This window comes from Macrobrachium rosenbergii, chromosome 4 (genome assembly GCF_040412425.1).
Source record: "Macrobrachium rosenbergii isolate ZJJX-2024 chromosome 4, ASM4041242v1, whole genome shotgun sequence".
Taxonomy (NCBI): Eukaryota; Metazoa; Arthropoda; class Malacostraca; order Decapoda; family Palaemonidae; genus Macrobrachium; species Macrobrachium rosenbergii.
Genome location: NC_089744.1, coordinates 18,965,001 through 18,986,682, shown reverse-complemented (window position 1 = coordinate 18,986,682; position 21,682 = coordinate 18,965,001). Strand labels below are relative to the sequence as shown.

At 34.2% G+C, this 21,682-nt stretch overlaps 1 protein-coding gene across 22 annotated transcripts in view; it reads right to left on the bottom strand.

The window, feature by feature from the left end:
* Positions 1 to 12,388: 12,388 nt before the first annotated feature.
* The window catches only part of LOC136830708 (uncharacterized), a 145,137-nt gene continuing 135,843 nt past the window's right edge, over positions 12,389 to 21,682 (bottom strand). For 20 of the 22 annotated variants that reach the window (XM_067090603.1, XM_067090664.1, XM_067090675.1 and 17 more), the window contains one exon: positions 12,389 to 13,885. The gene's annotated coding sequence lies outside the window, so the exon portion shown is untranslated. Of the gene's footprint in view, positions 13,886 to 14,164; positions 15,612 to 21,682 lie in introns of those variants that run through there. The other 2 variants (XM_067090543.1, XM_067090592.1) reach the window with 2 other exon arrangements.

The following is a 21,682-nucleotide window of genomic DNA, read 5'->3' as shown; positions in this document are numbered from 1 at the left end:
TATATATATATATATATATATATATATATATATATATATATATATATATATATAAACCGTATATATAGATTACTTACTCCTTTTGGTATGCTAGGGATAGGAAAAATATTTTTGTTTAATTACAAGCTCATAGCTCACAGTGCCATTTCATTTGTCCACAACAAACTTTCTTCAAAGGAAGAGTGACAAGAGAAGAATGAGCATCAATCTCTTACAGTTTTGAAGTGCACAGGTGCTTTGTAGGTTCCAGTTAAAAGATCAGTTCTTATTTTGTTTGTCTGCTTAAGAGCAAAAATATGTCACATTCAAATTGTAAAGTTAGTTTAATATTTTCATGCAATTAGAGCGCATTATTGCCCAGTGACAGTGTCATTTTCTTTAGGTAGTGGTGCCAGGAAATGAAAGTACAGTACAAGAAGTTACTTCTGGGATATTATCATTAGCTCATTTTTGTTTTGATCTTCATTTAGTTTATCTTGTGGTCCTGGGTGTATAGGTATTTGGCATTACTGTATAGGTAATTAAAGCTATGAGGAGTTTTAGCTATTTATTTTTTGGTTAGAATTCAATTATTTCTTGCTAACTACTGGTTATATCCACCTAGGTATTTATGCAAGAATTGGCAATGTGATTCTGAACTTTGTTCTCACATAGTTGTAAAGTATATAGTGTTGAATTAAAGCACATACTACAGTATATAATATATTCTTATAGCTCTTCATGCTGTCATAGGCAGTCTGCTTCTATGCAGAGCTGCATAATGTGCATGTTTTTCACTAGAGGCAGTCCTTCATTAATTTTGCATTAATTTTATGAGTTTACATTGAGTAATGAATAAAGACAAGGGCCAGAGATGTCCAGGTTTGCCAGATATCCCCTGTAACACATTTATGGCTACCTCAACTAGAAACCCTAATTTACTGCATTCCACCTGTCAAGGAGAGAGATGTCAGCAAAACTTACCTTGCTCTTCCAATGTAGACTAAGCAGAAGGTCAATGGAAGGAATACAATAAGAAGACTCATATACTGTAAAAGGAAATCTCTTCACATGATATTTTTCTCCTCAGTCTTGGATTCATCAGCAATTCCTGTTGCTTAAGGAAATCCAAGCCAATTCAGTTCTCGCTCCCCAAGCCAAGTTGGAGTTTTTACCTCACTGTCAATACTGTACAATAGTGTCTTACATCTGATGATGCACCTGCTGTGAGCGGCTCCTGTGTGAACCCAAGCTGTGTTGGACCTTCAGTGTCAAGCACCATGTACTGCTCATAGTTGTTTGACTACAAGGAAGAGAATTATCGTACTCTCCTTGACAGATGAATTAAAGAGATGTATTTCCTCCTCTATGGAGGATATGATGCAGCATCATATCCTGCATAGAGAGAAGGTCTTCTTCCCTCAGACCAGCTAGTGCGTACAGTATAGTCGTACGTATAAAAGAACATGCTGAATTGAGTACTTGGCACTGAGTAGAACCTTTAAAGTGGTGTCTTTGAGGAGCAGACTCATTCTTTTAAGATTCTTCTTCAGGTTGATCTGCATTCCTGAGTTGATCTCCTTGATTGTTGAGTTGTTTCTTGTTAACAAGGAAAACTGGTCTATTTGAACACATCCAAGCTGCTCCTTATTATCTCGCTCAAAATGCCTTTATTCCAAAGACTAGAGACACTGCTTTGCATACAATATGAGACACTCTTCACCTGAGGGCTTTAAGTGCTCTCTCTCAGAACACTAAGCAGGTCCTCTATAACAAGATTCAAGATTTGAGCTCCTCCCTATCAATGGATCAGTGCCACTCACTTATGAAAGAACCAAGCTGCTTTTCTAAAAGAAATTCAGGCAGCCAGTTATAACCACTGATGACTCCTCACAGACCTTCCATCCCAATGACAACCAGTCAATTTCTATAGCAACTGGCCTTTTGGAAAAGGCATGGTATAGTAAATGCACCTTGATCTCTTCAGAGGCAAAGAGAGGTGAGGCCACTGTTTTATGGCCTCAATCTCCTGCTTGAAGAGTTGTCTCCAGCAATGTCAAAGAATGTGGGGAAAGTTCGGGAGCAGAAAGTAAAGGGAGTCTGTGATGGTTATTAACTCCTATTTCTAGATATATGGCCTCCCCCATAGCCCCACATTCAAAACCCTTTGACTTTTGTCACTATAAGATGATGTTGGAAAACTCAAAGAATTAACAGGTGAGACTGATGATGGGAGAAGGTGCAACGAAATAACAGACAGCTCCCCAGGCCTTCACAGCCACATTTTTATTGTTCAAAAGTCAACCAGAGAGTGGTATGCCATAATAAGTCTATGGCCCTATACCAATTCCTCAAGGGCACCCCATTCAATGGATATGGTTACAGTACTTTCTTTTAAAATTTTCAGGAAGTTCTAAGTTTACGTATTTGCTGTTTACCACAATCTAAATATCGACGATTCTATACATGACTGTCTTTTTGAAAGGATTAGCACGGCTCAGTCACAGGATTCAAAAGCTTCATTCATTATTTGTGGAGACTAATGTAAAGCACATCGAGTGGCTAAATTCAAATTCCACAGATCAACATGGCCGGTCTGCTCTTGAGTTCTGTGTGTCCTCCGATTTTGTCCAGCTAACTGAGGGACACACACATATTTCTCTTAATAGATTAGACCTCATATTCACAGATGTTCCAGCTATTGTCAAGTCCAAGGTCTGTGAATATATAAGCACTTCTGATCATTGAGCCATTGAGGACATATCAGTCAATCAGGTTTTTCCTAATGCCATCATTGGAAAAACAGTCTGGCTGATATCTAGGGCCAGTTGGGATAGCATTATTGAAGCTTGTCAGGCACTACTACTGGTGCCACTCCACATGTTTACTACCTGCCAAGTGGAGACCAGCACTCTTCTTCTTCCTATTATTGTTTCAAAAGACTGTTGTGGACAAATGGAAGGGCAGTAGAAGTTATGGCTTTACATTGAAAAAATAGTTTCACTTTGTATTTTTTGAAAAAATTATTCATATCATAGTAAATACTAATTTTTTTTTGTTAAGCAAATAAAAAATAGTTCAAAGGAACATAAAACAAAACAACTATGACAAAATCTAGCCTTGAGACTAACAAATGAAAATTATTTCTTTAGTAATATCTAAAATATTTAATTAAAAGCAATACCATTGTTCTCTATAGACAAAAATTCTAGTAATATCAATGAAAGTCAAATCAGGTTGCTTAAAACTAAATTAATACCTATGAGCATTCACCAGAGCAGGTGGTGCAGTAGGAGAAAGTGTTACCACTAAGTGAGTCATCTTTCATTACAGTTCCCAAAAGCCAATAAAAAATAGAGCAGAAAACCAAGGGTCGTACACCAAAACCTTAACGATATGCCCTTGCAAGCTATACTATATACTGTACTTTGTTTCAGATTGAAATGTACTCTTCAAATAATGCCCAAGTATTAGCTGAAAAGAGGCAAAGATTCTCAGGTAAGAGTGCTCTAACTGCTAATCAATGTCCTAAGGGGGGTGAACATAAGTGTGAAGTTGAATGATGCAAACTGATTGTCTAAGTGATTCCTGTTGTGTTGGGGATTGAAAAATTCATGCTGATTCTAACTCAATCTTGCATGACATAGTCTGATAGAAAATAAAAAAGGTTCCTAGTAGATAAGCCTTAACAGGAGTTGACCAAAGGTGCCCCAGGAGCCTACAAATGCATTTCATTGATGTTTCTCCCATGCTTACCATGGTGTTTGTTTTTCAGTTACTGGCACTTTATTGAATACTGTTTAATACTTTACAGTACTTTGTATATAATTCATTGATGCTTGTCTGGTGATGCTTGAACCTACTTAGTTGTCGTACTTTCTCAAACTTACTTTGCTCAAATTTTCACCTTCCATTGAAGAACATAGTTCTTCAGTGGGTGAGTGGGTTCCGTTCTCAGCTAGCACCTTGCTGGCCGCAAGTTCGAATCTCCGACCGGCCAGTGAAGAATAAGAGGAATTTATTTCTGGTGACAGAAATTCATTTCTCACTATAATGTGGTTTGGATTCCATAATAAGCTGTAGGTCCCGTTGCTAGGTAACCAATTGGTTCTTAGCCACGTAAAATAAATCTAATCCTTCGGGCCAGCCCTAAGAGAGCTGTTAATCAGCTCAGTGGTCTGGTTAAACTAAAATATACTTTTTCATTGAAGAACATTCACTTTGAACAGGCCAAATTAGAATCTAGAAATGTGAATCAATATTCTCGTCAAACCACTACTACTACTACTCCTACTAATACAACTTCTAATATAATATCAATGATAACTAATTATGGATCATTAGTATGGGTATTGTGACAATGTTCTTGGCATGGTTCTCCTTTTACAGTCTGATTTGATCAGTTACCTGGGATCCAAACAACACTAAAAACAAGTTTTTATGCACATAAAAAGGACTACAAAAATATTTGATACTCTACACTAGACAAATAATCCAAATAGAAACACTGTACCCTTGAGAATTTTACATACTTAAATGTTTACACTGCCTACTGACATGCTAATAATAATGAAGTTGTAATATTAGAATTGTTTTAACATCTACAAAAATATTACTGTATAAGAAAATAGAACATGGATTTTGTCACTACAGACATATAAACTTCAAATTAATTCTAACTGATGGAGACAAATACCAAGTTGCAAAAGTCAGTTATGACAGAGTTTCACTCATAATTCAAATATAAAAAAAATCTAGACATCATGCTTAATGGATACAAGAATATTACTGCACTTTTACTGATATTATTACCAGTCAAATGAAGCTGACCAAAATAAAAATTTTGTGGCACAGAATGAAGCATTTACTGAAGAGCAGCAAAATTCACTTATTTCTGTGTCTGAAGCCCTGGGAGCTTTAATAATCATAGGGGTTGCAAGAATGATAATTTGACTCAAAATAAAAAAAATATATAGAAATTCAGTGAAGCTTCAGAGGCAACCACCTGATAATACCCACAATTTCTTCCTACAGGACTGAGGACCTTCAGATTTCTGGTTTCTCTGATGTCAGGTTCACTATCTGAAAAGAACACTGACCTAGACATCAGGAGCTAAGGATCTGAGAGGTAATGGATTTTGGATTGACTCCCTTTGACGAAATTACTCACTGTCAGCTTTCATGTGTCTGTGTTCCTGAGTAGTGATGTTATTTCCATGTTTGTATGACAATATAACTCAATATGACAATATGCTCAATGCCATATACACTGGTCCCTGTTAGATAAATTCTTTGGGCCCAAAGGGTGGTGGAAAATTAAAAAACTTGGATAACAAAGGAAAAGGCTGTTGGCCTCTCAGGAGATACTTTTTTACTTCATTAAATTTAAGTTTCACTAATAATCTAATCAGAATTCAGCTAAGGGTTAAAAGTCTGCACAAAACCTTGTGCAACATTAAATATGGAGTGCCTTCTTACCTAGATTTCATTAGTGTGTGCCTTAAAGACATGTAAGTCCATCCACAACCCAACACAACTATCAAAAAATTCATGAATAAAAAAAAATCATGTGTTGATGAACTGGCTGTTAGTGGTTCTGTTCACACCTCAACTGGTAGTCTGTTCCAAATTGAGACTGAACCTTTTCAGTTCATTTCCACCTGTAGAGTCTAGTTTGGTTACTGCTTATTATGAGTAAAAGATTTCTTAGTCTAAATTACTTATACTGTACATTTGAGTACCTTAAACATATTTTATCAACTGGCCTTTGCCTGATGATTTACTGGATAATGCAACTTGAGGTGTTCTAGCCTCCTTGATATCCAAAATGTCTGTACCATTAATTTTCTCTGTCCTTCCCTTAACTGGGGTCTAACTAGTACACTGTATTGCTTGAAGTACTTTCCATATTCAATGCAGTCTTTCATAATTGTGTAGGTACAGCCAGAACATGATCTGTTCAGGACTTTCACACTATTATCTGTGGTATTCCAAAAATCTTTCTCATGTAAGGGCAGTTATAACTACAGTATCACGTGCCTTGAGCTGGTATGCATGGGTGAGCCATCCCTTATCATACAGCAAGAAGGATAACATAAAAACATTAAGAATACCCAGACTCTTTGCCAAGAGCCAAAAACCCTTGCCAACGTACCAATTCTGGTTGACATTTCTTCCTCCAAATTAAGGTATTAGGAAAGAATGGAACAAATACAGTATGGCAAACATACCAATATTTCTAATCAGTGTGCCACCAAGGTAAAACTATTTTTCTGATCCACTCTGTGCAGGACAACATTAAAAGTTTTTGTGGAACTCATGGCAAGACCAAAGATTTTTTAGGTCTCTAATAATTTGTTAAAAAGCCTTGTCAGGAAATGCATATGTGCAACAATAGCAGCACCACCAGCACAAACCATATTTGTTTGTCTTAGCCTGCAACCTTCTGATATCAAACAATCCCATAATCAATCCACAATACATACATAATTATCGTCACTACCTTCAAATGCACAATATAACAAGTAGGGAAAATATATGTTGAACAATGTTGGTACTAGCACATATCTGCTTAATGTCATAATTCACAATAAAGTCAATTGATTTCTCCATCATTTGGTACTCTGAACTTCAAACCCTTGAAGGATGATTTTTCAGTGCCAGTATTGAAAAGTTTAGGTGGCCTACTAAGTATTCCGTTATCATGATGACTACTCTTCTATTTACCTTATTACAAGCTCTCACAAGATGTACAAACACAATGCATAACAGGAAAAACTTCTCATGATACTTTCAAATAAATTAATGGTCTTAAAGGGGATATCTGGTTTAATGAAAACATTTTCATTCACTGGAATGTGGTTATAGCATTCTTGCCATGCAAAAGACCTCCTATATATTCATTTTATCACAAACATGCATTCTGAAAACCTTTCACATTTTGTTCCTTTCAATAAAAAAAAAACTGAATGCCTATTCCTTCTACACTAATTACTTCACATGAAAGAAATCAATATGGGACCAGCCCTTGTGTGTACCTTACAAGAAACAAAGAAATCTTAATAAATATTATTTTTTATAAAATATGAAATTTTACAACAAAGTAGGTTTTTATCAAAATATATTATTCATAAATAGCCTTACTACCTATGAAATAGAATCAGTCACAACAACTTTTTGATTTAAAACAAAAACACCTACTGTACAAACCCGATTCATACTCCACTGTCCTGAAAAGTACTGTTCCATTCTTCTATGCTAAACTCTATCTCGGACAGTAATGAGGAGCGAGAAGGACACTCAAGATTATGATCACTGGATTTGTACAAAAACATGTGGATCTGAGGAGAAGATTACACCCAACTGCAAAAGTTATCTTTTAGAAAATGGACTGTGAAATGAGTAATAGCCTCAGAAATTAAGGGAACTTTCATAAGTAATGGACTGCAATGGAAGACTTAATGCAAGACAGTACACTATCCAAGCACAAGGAGCATAAATAAGGGTGCTCAAGGAAACAAATGCCTACATGTGTGCCAAAATTATGAGAAATAAAATCATGAAGAAGATGATGATGAAAAATCTGACCACCTGACTAACAGCAAATGACCCACTGCAGTGATAAGTCCCATATACATCAAGAGATTTGTGGGTCACAGTATTTTGGCAATGCCAAGTATCTTGCATAAGGATAGCAAGAGTGCTTCAGATAATAATCAAATACTTCAGGGGAGAAGGGACACGATCGAATTTCATGAGCTTTGATTTTAAATTGTGAGGTCCTCCAGCGAAACATCTAAATAAACCCCCTGAAATAATTTCCTTAACTCAATAGCAAACGGAGTTCTTATAAACAGGACAATTCTGGCAACTTGTGTGAGGAAACACATAAGAATGGCAGAAGGTACAACTTGTGACCTCTCACAGGGTAAAGAAGACTATCCTCAGGAAAAGAGAGCAATGCAGGATTACCAAAAAGTCCAGAATTAATTGCTTTTATGTGAAGAATGAGCCTTGGCCACAAACTCTGAGGCCTAAGGACCAACAGCTATAATGAGAGGCTTTGACTCAAAAGGCATAGAACTTAAATAGGTGAAGACAATCAAGAAAACAGCTTTGAGGGTCAAGTCCATGAAGGCAGTGTCCAACAGGGGTTCATAAGTAGGCCGAATGAGGCTATGCAGCACCAGTCAAGTCCCGACAGAGGAAGGTTGAGGCGGGGTGGACTGATAACCATCAATAGTAGCATGGGCTTCTTGTTGTTCTTCAAGTATACGAAGTTGAGTATAAAGGCCCGATTGGATGACAGCCCCATCTATCACACCCAGCCACTAATCTTGCCCATTTTCCTTGGTAAAGGGCACTGGTAGAGGACCTGTAGAAGGTGGCAGTTGCTTCTGCAGCAACTCTCTCCAAGACCACACTTGATATTCACCATAGCATAAAGATGCAATGGCTTTACATGACTGTGAAACCAGTGAAAAAGAGGCTGCATCAGAAGATGCCTCCCATCTAGAGGAAGCTTGGGACAGTTCTGAATGAAATTCAGAACGTCCAGGAACCACTTATACTGTGGCCAAAAGGGGACAATGCGAGTTATTCCAAGCAATCCTCACATCTGAAACTCTACCAAACCCATCTCAGCAGTCCAAACAGGAGAATCATTTAGGCATCAAGGCTATCCCAAGACATGGAAATGCCATCTACTCCTTTGGCCAAAAGGGTCCAATGAGAGTTATCCCAAGTGATTAACACATCTGAAACTCTACCACAACCTGTCTCAGCAGTCCAAACAGGAGAAACAATTAAGCATCTAGAGTATCCCAAAGCTTGGACATGGCATCTAATGCTGAAATTGAAGGGTCCAGCTGTGGAGAACAACAGACTGGTAGTCTGTCATTCAACAGCATATTGAACAGATCCAGCTTGGGCATTTCCCCTACACTTGCCATAGGGCCTTACATGCATCTGAGCGAAGAGGCCACTGAAGGAAGGATCTGATGAGGCATGATAAGTGTCAACCAGGAAATTGCAAACTCCTGGGATGAACTGAGGCACAGTGGCGACCTCATACCTTTCTACCCACGAGAAGATCTCAACAGCTAACAAGAACAGGGGTTTGGCCGTGATCTTCCTAAGTTTTGCTGGTAAGCTATGGCAGACGCAGCAATCCAATAAGATGTTTTCACGGTACCTGGAGGCCCAAGAAGAAAGTCAATAGTAGTAAGTAGTTTATATGCTTGAGACTCTTCTCTATGTACCATACCCCTCTCACTTGAGCTTCCAACAAGTATGGACACCTCTCTGCATTCGAGACATGAAAAAATCAAGAGTTGAAACCTAGTAAAATTAATGGTACCCTGCAAGCAAGATTCTGTTAGTCCCGCCACCAACGAGGATAGAGAAGCATTGTCCCCATGGTTGGGATTCAAATGTATAGAGAGTGAGGCTGCTTCCAACTTGAAGCAAACTGCCACTGGAGGGAACAAATGCAGAAGTAACTATGAGCAACCAGCTTCTCAAGTGACACCATGTGATCTATCCACACCTGCCAAGCCTTGATCATAGGTTGAAGGTGATAAAAACACTCCAAAATGGTCTCGAGGTGGCAATGAACTCTATCTCCAAAAAGGTGGACTATCTCTGTGACCTAGGTAGACTCAGGCATGAAAGGGGCCAAGTCGGACTTCTAAAAATTCATCTGCAAGAAAAAGGATCGAAAACAGTTCAAAAGAAGCTGAAACTGCTTCTCTAAATTTTCTTTTGAAGAAGCCAAAATGCAAATGAAAAGCCTGGATGGCCTCAGGGCTAGAATTCTGGTGGAGACCTCAGGGGCTGTACAGAGAGATAAGCTATGGGCCCTGAACTCAAACACATAAACCTGCCATTCAATTGATAGATGTGAATCAGTGGACCAGTTCACACACACATTACATATTTTTGGGGGAATACTGCTGACCCCTACATGTAGGGCACAGCAAATTCATCTCTTGGTCTATCAACTTTACAAAAGACCAGTAAAAATGCTCGGTTTGTAACTTGCAAGAACATGTGACTAGCGCACATTCAAGAATTATTAGTCCAAAATGAACATAAGTACCTAATATTACTACATTTGTAACTCAACTGTAAAAAAGGAATGAAAACCTTTAACTAGCTACTGGAAAAGATGGAGAAATGAATCATTAGAGAGGACAGTCAGGCATACTGATGAAAAACAATATTGAAAATAAATCAGCCTTCATAGACCAGGTTTAAAGGGATGGCATACTTATCAGGCATTTTTCAGGGTAACCAAAATTACTGTTGGAGGGTGCAGATTTCCTTATATTACATATTTCATACAATAAAAAAAATTTTAAATCCTTTGAAGGAAAGGCTGTGGTTTTCAAATCTATAGTTAAATTTTACTGTACTCTTTATCAGCAAAGCATACAAAGATAATGTACTTAAAATGTTATCATGAATACAATCAATAAACCAAAATTCTTTTACATGAAAAAAGAAATTTGTTTAAATCCTGCACACCTAAAAATATTAGGAAACTTTCCTTATAATTTATTCGATTTTTTGTGGACTGGTTTCAGCAGCAAGCAATTATGAAGCATAGGAATAAAGAAGGCTGTGAAAAAAATAAAATATATCTGTAGACCAGTAAAACCTAAACCAGACATCCAAATGCCAACAGATCTAAAACTATGGGTCAGAAGTGATACAAAATCTGAGGTTAAAAAAATACTGATATCAGGAAATGGATATGCAAGCTTTTGGGATATAGAAAAAAGAAAGTGAACAAAGAATTATGACATAGAGCTTGATAAAGAGAGAAATAACAGTGATATCGCTTGACAAGAATGGGATAAAATGCAGTACTACCACTTCTAATATCAGTAATCAGGTTAATAATAATAATAATAATAAATAATAATAATAATAATAATAATAATAATAATAATAATATAATAACAATAATAATAATAATAACTATTATTATTATTATTATTATTATTATTATTATTATTATTATTATTATTATTATTATTATTATTATTATTATTTACTTACTTACTTACTTACTAACAAGCTGACAACTTTGGGAAGTGTAGATGGGTGTAAGGTGATGAAAATGGTGTAAGGATATATTTTTTCACTCAAGAACATAGTTTTGTTTTCCTGTGAGTTTTTGTATTTCAAATACAGTCTTTATATTTCACCTGAAAGTAAAATGATGAATTTTAAACAAATTTTATTCATCAGAATTTAAGTTCTACTATTTATGTATCTTTACAAAAATGAAGGAATCTTCTTAAATTACGTCAGGTCTATTCATGGACTCACTTAAGCCCTCTGTGACCTAACAGACTGTTTTCTCACTAAAGTTTGGGCATTCAAGATGAGCTAGTATAGTAGGCTTTTCTAAGTCTGGCATTCACAGGCCCACATGACAGTTAACTTACTTTTGGCAATCTTTTCTGCATTCTGCTAATTTTACCTCCTGTATTATTGCTAGTTTTCGAGGAGTCTGGGTACCGAGCTCCACTTGAGCTGTCAAGATCAACATCTTTGCTCCTTGGGCTTCGAGTGATATTAGTGAATACCAAGTATAACTATGGATTACATTAACTATAAGCAACCCATCAATATCCTAAGTTATTGCCTTCTGTTTCGTAAAGCTTCCCTGCTCCATGTAGATTTATAATTACCGAGTTCAGTTAAGGAGAAGTATATTACTGTACTTTAATTTTCTTGTTCTTTTTGCAGGTCATATCTTTCTACTTCTATGATGGTTTAGATATTCTTTTGACTGTCAGTTTTCCTGCAAGCACCTTCTTAGTTTTTGGCTTCAATTTCTGGTTTATTGGGTAACTAAGTTTACATTTATACTGCTGAAAAGAACTTTATAGTTGACTTTTTGTATATTCCTTTCTTTTGGCTTTACACCACGCTGCATTTTAACCAAAACCTTTGACAGTTGACTGCTGTGATTTAATATATTCAATATTTCTACAAGTTTTTCTATGTGTATTTCCTTTTGTACTATGCAGGGTAGATGGAAAGCTGTCTAAATGATTTGATCCCAAAGATGAAAATTGTTCAACTAATTTCTTATTTTCAAGATCTCCATTTTATAGATTTTGGTGCCTGGTTCATTAAATTACACTGGTAAAACAATAATTTCATGAATGTTTTCCATCTAATTTTACCTACTGTAAAGCTTCCCCATATGGTTGAATAACTGCTCAAACACAACCATGATACAATAAAAAATCTGCCACAAAGACTCATTAACTAGTAATGGCTGATTAACTGGTACCAGTTTTCAAGTAAAATTGTAACAGTAAATAATCTTGAAAAATGATTCTCTCCAAGCTCATTTAAAAGAAATTCTATACAGAAATTAAAAAAAATAAAAGGGAAACAAAACATTTATTAAAAATGAACTATTATTTCAAAAAATAGATAAGGTCTTAAGGAAACATAAAAAAAAAATGCCAAGAAAAATATAAAAGTTTCTAAACAATCCTTACAAAGGATGCACTTTAAGTAATAATGGAAGCATAACATATGTTATTACTACAAAACACATTTTGTAAATTCAATATTCCATTTAAATCTAAAAATAAAATTATGTCCTTAAATTATAAAATCACATTTTCAAGAGGAGCAATTTTTAAACTGACCATACATGGCAAAAATAGTACTATGAATAAAATATTCTACTAACCTATAATTCTTTTTAGGTAAGCCATCTGTCAAGAACGTGTATGTTCGAGGTATTTGAGAAGGAATGTACTGTAATATGAATAAATTACTATGGAGATTACATCTCCTACGAAACTTAATGTCTACACACTTTTACATCAGTATTCTCATCATGCTCATCTGTTACCCCTTACCAATTAAAAATAATGTTTCCTTTCAAATCAAATATAGAACAATCACATCAATTCATGTCATTTAATCCTTTCTACAGTTGCTCTGCAAAGCAGAGAACTAATAAGTTATAGTTTATGAAAGCATCATTTACTCCAAAATTTATTTCCCTTTCGGCTCATAAAAATTATACAATACTACTTTTAGCTTTGCACGAGGTATAAATATAAATCTTGAAATGGTAACTGATGTTTAGCTTTCAATATGTTAGAGAATAGAAAAGAACAAGAATGATAATCAAATCAGAATGAAGGCAAAAGAAATCTGCCAGCAGATTATGCTCTTACTTAAGATGGCAAGGCTACATGGGATGGAAGCAACTATGAGTTAAGATTTTCTTTTATACAATTATATACTGTACACAAAGGAATCTTTGTCAGGAGTCTTTAAATGCCATTTTTGCAAGCGTGCACCCTGTCTTGTATAAAGTATTCACAACATCAAATCTTCATTTCCTATGCAAATATAAACTAGACTAGAAAGAAGCCTAACACAAAAAAATTAATCTTTGAGTGTTGTGTATATTTAACTTACCTGACTAGACAATAAAAACTATATCTTCTTTCAAACTTTGAAACTTGAGTCATTTCCAAAGATATATAATCTTTATACCATTACCATTGTGACATTTAATACTAACGTACTTCACAAACATATATATACACAGTTATGAACACTAACGACACTTCCTTTTGGTATCATATTTCACAAATTAAATTTCTGATGACTAGCCATAGCACAATAGTAAAACTGGCACACAAAATTCACTCCTAAGACAATATGAGGCAGTGGACAAAATGAAGGTGGTCACAAATACTGACTCAATTTGTTACATTTCCAACACAGTTCATCTAGTGCTGCTGAAAACATATCACAAATATCTCCCAGACTCCATTCCTCAAGTTGCCAATAACTACAGAGCCACCTTCTGCCACACTTGAAGGTGACAGCCTTTATTGCAGGTTATAACCATCTGAAAATTTTTTAAGATAATTAATTATATGAAACTTTACCTCATATAATTATACTAAATCTTACAAAACTGCTCTTTCAATAATACATGTTTTTCTACAAACCTGTTAATCACAAAACGGGTTTTGAGTCCTCAAAGGTGTTACTCTCATGGTCCCCCCAAGGGCTCCAGAAGACAGACCAACCAATATCAAAGAATTCTCTTATAGTTGGTCTTGATTTAAAATACCACATACATAAAATTATATTGGGTAGCACTACATTTAAAACTGTGATCCAGTTTTTTTTTTTTTTTTACAAGAGCATGCCCACCCTTATAAACTCAATCTGAGTTTCACAAGTATTTCTGGCATTGTAGATTTATATAATTTTACAGAGAATGCTGCCTAACAAAATTAAACTACCAAAAAATGACAAATTTTTAATTAATTTGTATTTTTCATAGCTAGTAAACCTTCGGTCTTAACATTAGGGTAAATCTTCTGATGCCAGCTAGAAACCGGTTTGAAAACAATAAAAAATTATATATGAAAGGAATCTGTGGCCTCTGGCATCCGATACGTAGGTGAGGTAGAAGTGGGTCAGAGACCCAGCTAGAACCTGTATTAATTGGTATTGTCTTCTAAGTCATTATTGATTTTACTTACTACTCAAAATGTTTCTAAGCAAGTGACTTACCAAATAATTCAACATTAAAGAGCCACTCATTAAAGCTATGTTGTATGGCACTATACTTCAACTTATCAATACCGCAATGATTTGGCAATCGTGGCTCCCATTACTACACTCATAACTAATGCTGTGCAGTATATCATTGAGACTATTAATTTAATATCAATAACCAGAACTAGCAAGTATTTGCTACATTCCATTAAGAAGGAGCTAAATTTAATTTCTTATTAAAAAAGAAGTTGTAATATCACTAACCAGTGGCGTACTAATACATATAACGAGTACAGTAGATCCATCTCAACACATTTTTCATTCTCTACAAAACAAAAGCTCCTGGCTTTTAATTTATAACTGGGAAATTTCTGTAGTAAATCATTCTTTCAAAATGTTTCTAAATTTTGAATAAAAAGAAAAAAGGAACATCTAGTTTACAATGAAGCAGTAAGTTAGCACACAGGGAAACTGCCAGTCACAGGTATTTCATAAGCGGAGTTAGGCCACATAAACAAAAATGATCTACTTATAATGAAAAAAGCCAAAGATTAACAATTTCAACAACAAAATGGCTAATCAATAAGGTTTAAAAATTTCAGAGTTGACACAGATTAGTAGCCTAATCCAAAATCCTCACCTTGAAGGATGCACCAGCTAGCAAAATTTAACAATTAAGACTGATCACAGAATAATTTTAATGAACTAAAACTTTTTACAGGGGCTTAAGACTATGGACTTGAATTTCCTCAGCAGGTAACTGCAAATTTATATCAATACGGCACTATGAATGCCAAAATACTGTATTCTGTAGCACACTTTGGGCTGTGGGAATGCTTCAGCAGACTAAAGAGTAATGGGGATCTTGGCTGACCTGCACGCTGTTGACACATCTGTGTGGGAAGGGTGGATGGTGAGGCTCTGGTAAATGCTGTAGGCAGGGGAAAGAGCCCTACTACCTGGAGGCCTTTTATGCACTGTCAGTATCAAATCAAAGGCACTATTCTGGACAAGATCAATGATGAGAGAATTCTTTGATACTGTTTAGTCTGTCTTCTGGAGCCCTGGGGAACAAAAGAGTAACTTCGGTGTGAGGACAAACAGCGGCTGCACATTGAAATACAGTCTTATGCCACACAAATAGCTCCCAGCCACACCAACTTGAAAAATCTTGAAAAATAGACATCTAACACTTCATGACCAGCTCTCACTGCAAAGACCCTCCAGCTGAAGCATCATCTGAGCCAACCTCCATCTCAAAGAGTGAGAAGAAAGTCTAGCAGTGGGAGTTTATGATTAATGAGTCTGTATAAAGTAAAGCTTTAATTGTAAAAAAACATGTTTTGATAAAAACTCATTACAGGCAGTCCCCGCTTACCAGTGGCATCAGTTAACTGTGTTTCGGCGCTTGGCTAGTGTTGTTGTTGACCAGACTTTTGGTGAATAAGCATACAGTACAAGGTTATAAGGGAGGTCAATGCCCAGGGAAATAATTTCCCAGGTGGGGATGGGAAGGCCATGCAGGACAGGTGGAGAAGGGTAGGCAGGTGTGTGACTTCTAGAGAGCTTTTACTTTGTCTTCCATTTTTTGCATTTGTATTTCACATTTTATTAAGGGGAGCGCTGACTCCATAAGGCCCGATTATAAAGTAAGTTCTTATAGCTTCCTTATGAATGAAGGGATTTGCTTCAGATCTTTACCACTTGTTTTTCAACTAATAATGAAAATTGTCAACATGGGAAATTTAGAAATTTGACCCCTAAGTTAGTTTTTTTGCATCTGATAAAACGATTTTAAAACTTTTCAAAAATAATATGCAAAAAATGTTTCACTCAAAAATGAATTTCCCATAACAAAACCAAGATATATACTGTATATGTGCATATATATATATATATATATATATATATATATATATATATATATATATATATATATATATATATATATATATATATATATATATATATATATATATATATATATATATATATATATATATATATATATATGTATATATATATATATATATATGTATGTATATATATATATATATATATATATATATATATATATATATATATATATATATATATATATATATATATATATATATATATATATATATATATATATATATATATATATATATATATATATATATATATATATATATATATATATATATATATATATATATATATATATATATATATATATATATATATATATATATATATATATATATATATATATATATATATATATATATATATATATATATATATATATATATATATATATATATATATAGTATATATATATATATATATATATATATATATATATATATATATATATATATATATATATATATATATATATACATAAAACCCCCTGTACTAGCGGTCTCACAATTCGCAGACTCACCTATTTGCGGATTTCTCTATGGAACATATATACACATTATTTGCAGAAAATTTGCCCATTCACAGTATTTTTCACTGTGAAATATTCCCTAATTACTGTATTTTCATCTAATTTTCGTGACTAAATGCACTTTTTGTGATAAAATTATTAAAATACTCGGGTAGTGCTCGAGTTATGATAATTCGCCTTACGATAATTCGATTTTGCAATGGGGAAAGCAATTAATACTGATACGACAATATTTATAAAATATTTTTAAATTTCGTGAGGGCGCTGGCAGCAGCATACAATCAGGCAGCGAGAGAGACCATATTACAATACACCAACTTCTTTTCCTCCATCTCTTCATCCCATCTTCTAGTTAAAAAAATAAAAGAGAATGATAAAAGTATTGTTAGCAACGTTATACTCTTGCGTATATGCATACAGCCATAAACAACCAACCGAAAAACTGTTGTTTTACTTATCACCGACTCAGATAACAACAGCTGTTTTGCTTGTACTTCAACCATCGTACAGTAATACACAATTACCGTAGTTATAGTACAAATGAAGTTAAGTAGAATAGGACTGATATATTTTTACATTATACCCTTATTCGGTATGGATAAAAGATTGGCAAGGAAATATACTGCTATATTTAAGCTGCAAGCTGTAGCTGAAGCTGAGAAAACAATGTATGAGAAAACAATGTTCAAGCTGCTGCTGACTATAAATTATCATGCATCGGCAACATTGATGAAACTTGACCGTAATTAACACTGGGGAAAAAGTATTTTAATCAAAACTACAGTACTGGGCATGAAAGAACACACTACTGCTATTTTAATGCTGATAAACAATAAACACGTAAAGTTTGTATTATGATGAAATCAAGTGAAAATAGCGAATGGAATCTTGATTTTTTTTACACAAAAGAAACACCCCCAAACAGTCAACGTCATCTATTAACAAAAAAATAGATAAGTTAATTTCACAACGAGACGTATTTAAGTTATATTTCGACTTAAAAACACTTCTTATAACGAAAAATAACCTTGCTCCATTTAAATAAAGTATCTAGAGATTCATTTACACTAACTAGAAGCAAGAAAAGCGCTCTGAACTGAGTTAATTAAAGTGAAATAAAATTACCAAGTAATTGATTTCCAAACCAAAACATTGATCGCTATGATCACAATTTATAATACGAAAGCAATATCAGAATATGTGCAATATTATTGGATATAGTGAATTAAGGTATAGCATTTTAAAAGGTCCATGGAAAAGATGCATATTCGTTATGTTGATGTTTGTACAATTCAATATGTGAATATACAGTACAGTATAATGTAGGCTATGCTACTGTATATGTTTATGATATACAGTACCATAGTGTAGGCTAAGCTAACTCTCGTTTGTTATTCAATTTCTCTTTGTATTGAATTATCATGTCACTCTGCATGAACCTCCAGAATTAGCTGATATTAATAATTACTATACTGTGTAAGTATAGAGTATACTTATATATATATATATATATATATATATATATATATATATATATATATATATATATATATATATATATATATATATATATATATATATATATATATATATATATATATATATATATATATATATATATATATATATATATATATATATATATATATATATATATATATATATATATATATGTATGTATGTATGTATGTATGTATGTATGTATGTATGTATGTATGTATGTATGTATGTATGTATGTATAATGTATGTATATATATATATATATATATATATATATATATATATATATATATATATATATATATATATATATATATATATATATATATATATATATATATATATATATATATATATATATATATATATATATATATATATATATATATATATATATATTATATATATATATATATATATATATATAAATATATATAATATATATACATACATATATATATATATATAATATATATATATATATATATATATATATATATATATATATATATATATATATATATATATATATATATATATATATATTATATATAGATAATATATATACATACATACATATATATTATATATTTATTATATATATATATATATATATATATATATATATATATATATATATATATATATATATATATATATATACAATTTCCAAAAGTGTCAAGATTCAAGATTCGATTTTGTCGAATTCTGAGTTAATTTCTCCCATAAGAAATAACTGAAAATGGATTAATCCATTCCTGACCACCAGTCATTACCCCAACCTTGCCTTTTTATACAAAACTTTACACAAATTACAATTAAATAGGTTCAGAGTTGAATAACTTACCGTATCAGAAGCACTTTTACATTTTTAAATGCATACTGTATAAAAAAAGTTGGCCTATGACCAATGTGGCCGTGTTACCGATGATATACCGAGAGCCATAGGCTAGGCTAAGTAGCCTTATAGGCACTACCAGAATGTACTGTAACAGGTACACATGAAAACTGTTGTTAATAATGATAACATTGAAAAACAAGCCATATTATCACATGAAATTAATAAAGGGATTTTGACAAAGGAAAAATCTATTTCTGAGGGAGGCCCCGTGTCACCCGGTGAAATTCCATACTAACACAAATTTCTAGGTATAAAATGCTAGATATACCAGAGAAAAAAGAGCTTTCAGGAATGCTGGGGTTACTACCCCCAGATCGAGCGTCTTCCACAATGGAGACGTCAGTATAACCAAGGGTGAGTGAAAGGATCACAACCACAGAGCCACACTCGAAAGACATCCCCATGTCAAAACCCCTCGGAAAGAGCGGTGAGCCATTCCAGCCCCCACGCTCATCCGCCCGCCAGGCTGGCGACTCCAGCGCCATCTACACTCCATTTTCTAGCACGTGATTTTCGTGACCCAGAATTTTGTGCTTTTGTTTTTGGGTGTTTTCTGCCGTTTTCAAGCATGTCTTCAAGCAGCTTTAACATCTCCAAGTTAAGTACCATCTTATTGTGGGATTTTTATGAGTGTGGCTGGATCAGTCCGTATTTTCATATTATATGAGATTGTTGTTATGGCGCCGTGGCCCCCTAACCAACCATGTCGATCATGAGATTTACCCATCCAGCTTATTCTGTTTGGGCTTTCTCCTTGTCGTTATATTACTTATCATTATTCCCCTGGATCTCATCCTGGCGGTGTTTCCTGGGCGGGTTTTTTATCGGTGTTTCTTTTATGTCTTACAGATCCTCATGTCGGGTTCCCTCTATTAGGGTTCCCGTCATTTCCCGCTTAGGATTCTTCCTCCGGGATGTGTTCCCATGATAGATTTAACTTATTTATCATTATTATCATTTTCGAGTTGTGCTGGTGCTGTACGTATTTTGTTGCCTTGAAATTCATGTGGGGTAGCGTCAGCTTGATTATCTGGCCGCTCCTCTAGGCTAGGCTACGCACCTTGCACAAGCACAATATTCTTGGGTTATGTATATTATGTATATTTTGTGATGGTGATTTATTGGGTATTTGTTGTGTGGGACTCTCCCCTTGCCTTTCATGCCAGATAGGCTCGTATTTGCTTCCTTGACCTCCTGCTCTCCTCGTAGGTTAGGCGTGGGGTGGACCCTCAGGTTGAGGGAGTTTTTGTTGCTGTTTCTTCCATGGGCCGTTGTTTGGGTGGTAGAGTGAGACCCCTTTGTCCTCCCCCTTCTTCACGAAGGGGTAGAGTTCGTTGGGTGTGTCTCCTCAAGGCTGTTATGGCTTTATCCCCCCCTTTCTTTCAGCCCTGGTTGTATTTCGGCACGGAAATTTCTCTCCCTGTTATTTCCTCCCCCACCCTTCCCTTGTCCCTCCCCGTTAGCCTAGGTTATACCTAGGCACGGGCGCTGACCTAGGCTATGAATAGGCGGGAGTCGGCGTGTTGAGGCCTTGGTCGCTATCCCTTTCTCCTTGGGGGTAGGCTATAATACAGTATTTATAAACCGAATTACTGTATGTCTGTTATCATAAAATTAAGAAAAATTTCCAAAATTACATCGGAATTCGGCAGCTTGTGGCAGATATAAACATGTTTATGTAATTAGTACCGCGATACACAACCAGGGCGGTGCTCTGGTTTGTTTATATGTGCCACAGGCTGCCGAGTTCTGACGTAATTTCGGAAATTTTTCTTAATTATGATAACAGACATACAATGATAGGTTTATGAATCTGTATTATTAATTCATGTGATAATTTTTCTTTAAAGGCTTTTAAATAAGATAACAACGACCAACAACGCCAACTACAGCTGCCGAAACTCTTTTTCTACAAACATGATAATATGGTTTGTTTTTGAACAAAAAATTTACTCAACATTTAGTGTTGAAATCAGATTATTTCGAGTTCTATGTGTGGGCTTTAAATGCTTTTAAATATATTTTGCTTCCTTCTGTGCCCATGCTCACTGGAAAATATGTAGGTGTGACAGTACATATACTCTTGCAACACCTCATCTCCCCATATTTTACCATGAACAGGGGCACAGAAGGAAGTGCAAAAATATATGGTTGCAAATGCTTCAAATAGTGTTTTACAACACTGTTGTATTACTGTAAAAAAGATATTCATATATATGTATATGTATATATATAAATATACTGTATAATATATATGTATAAATATATATATATATATATATATATATATATG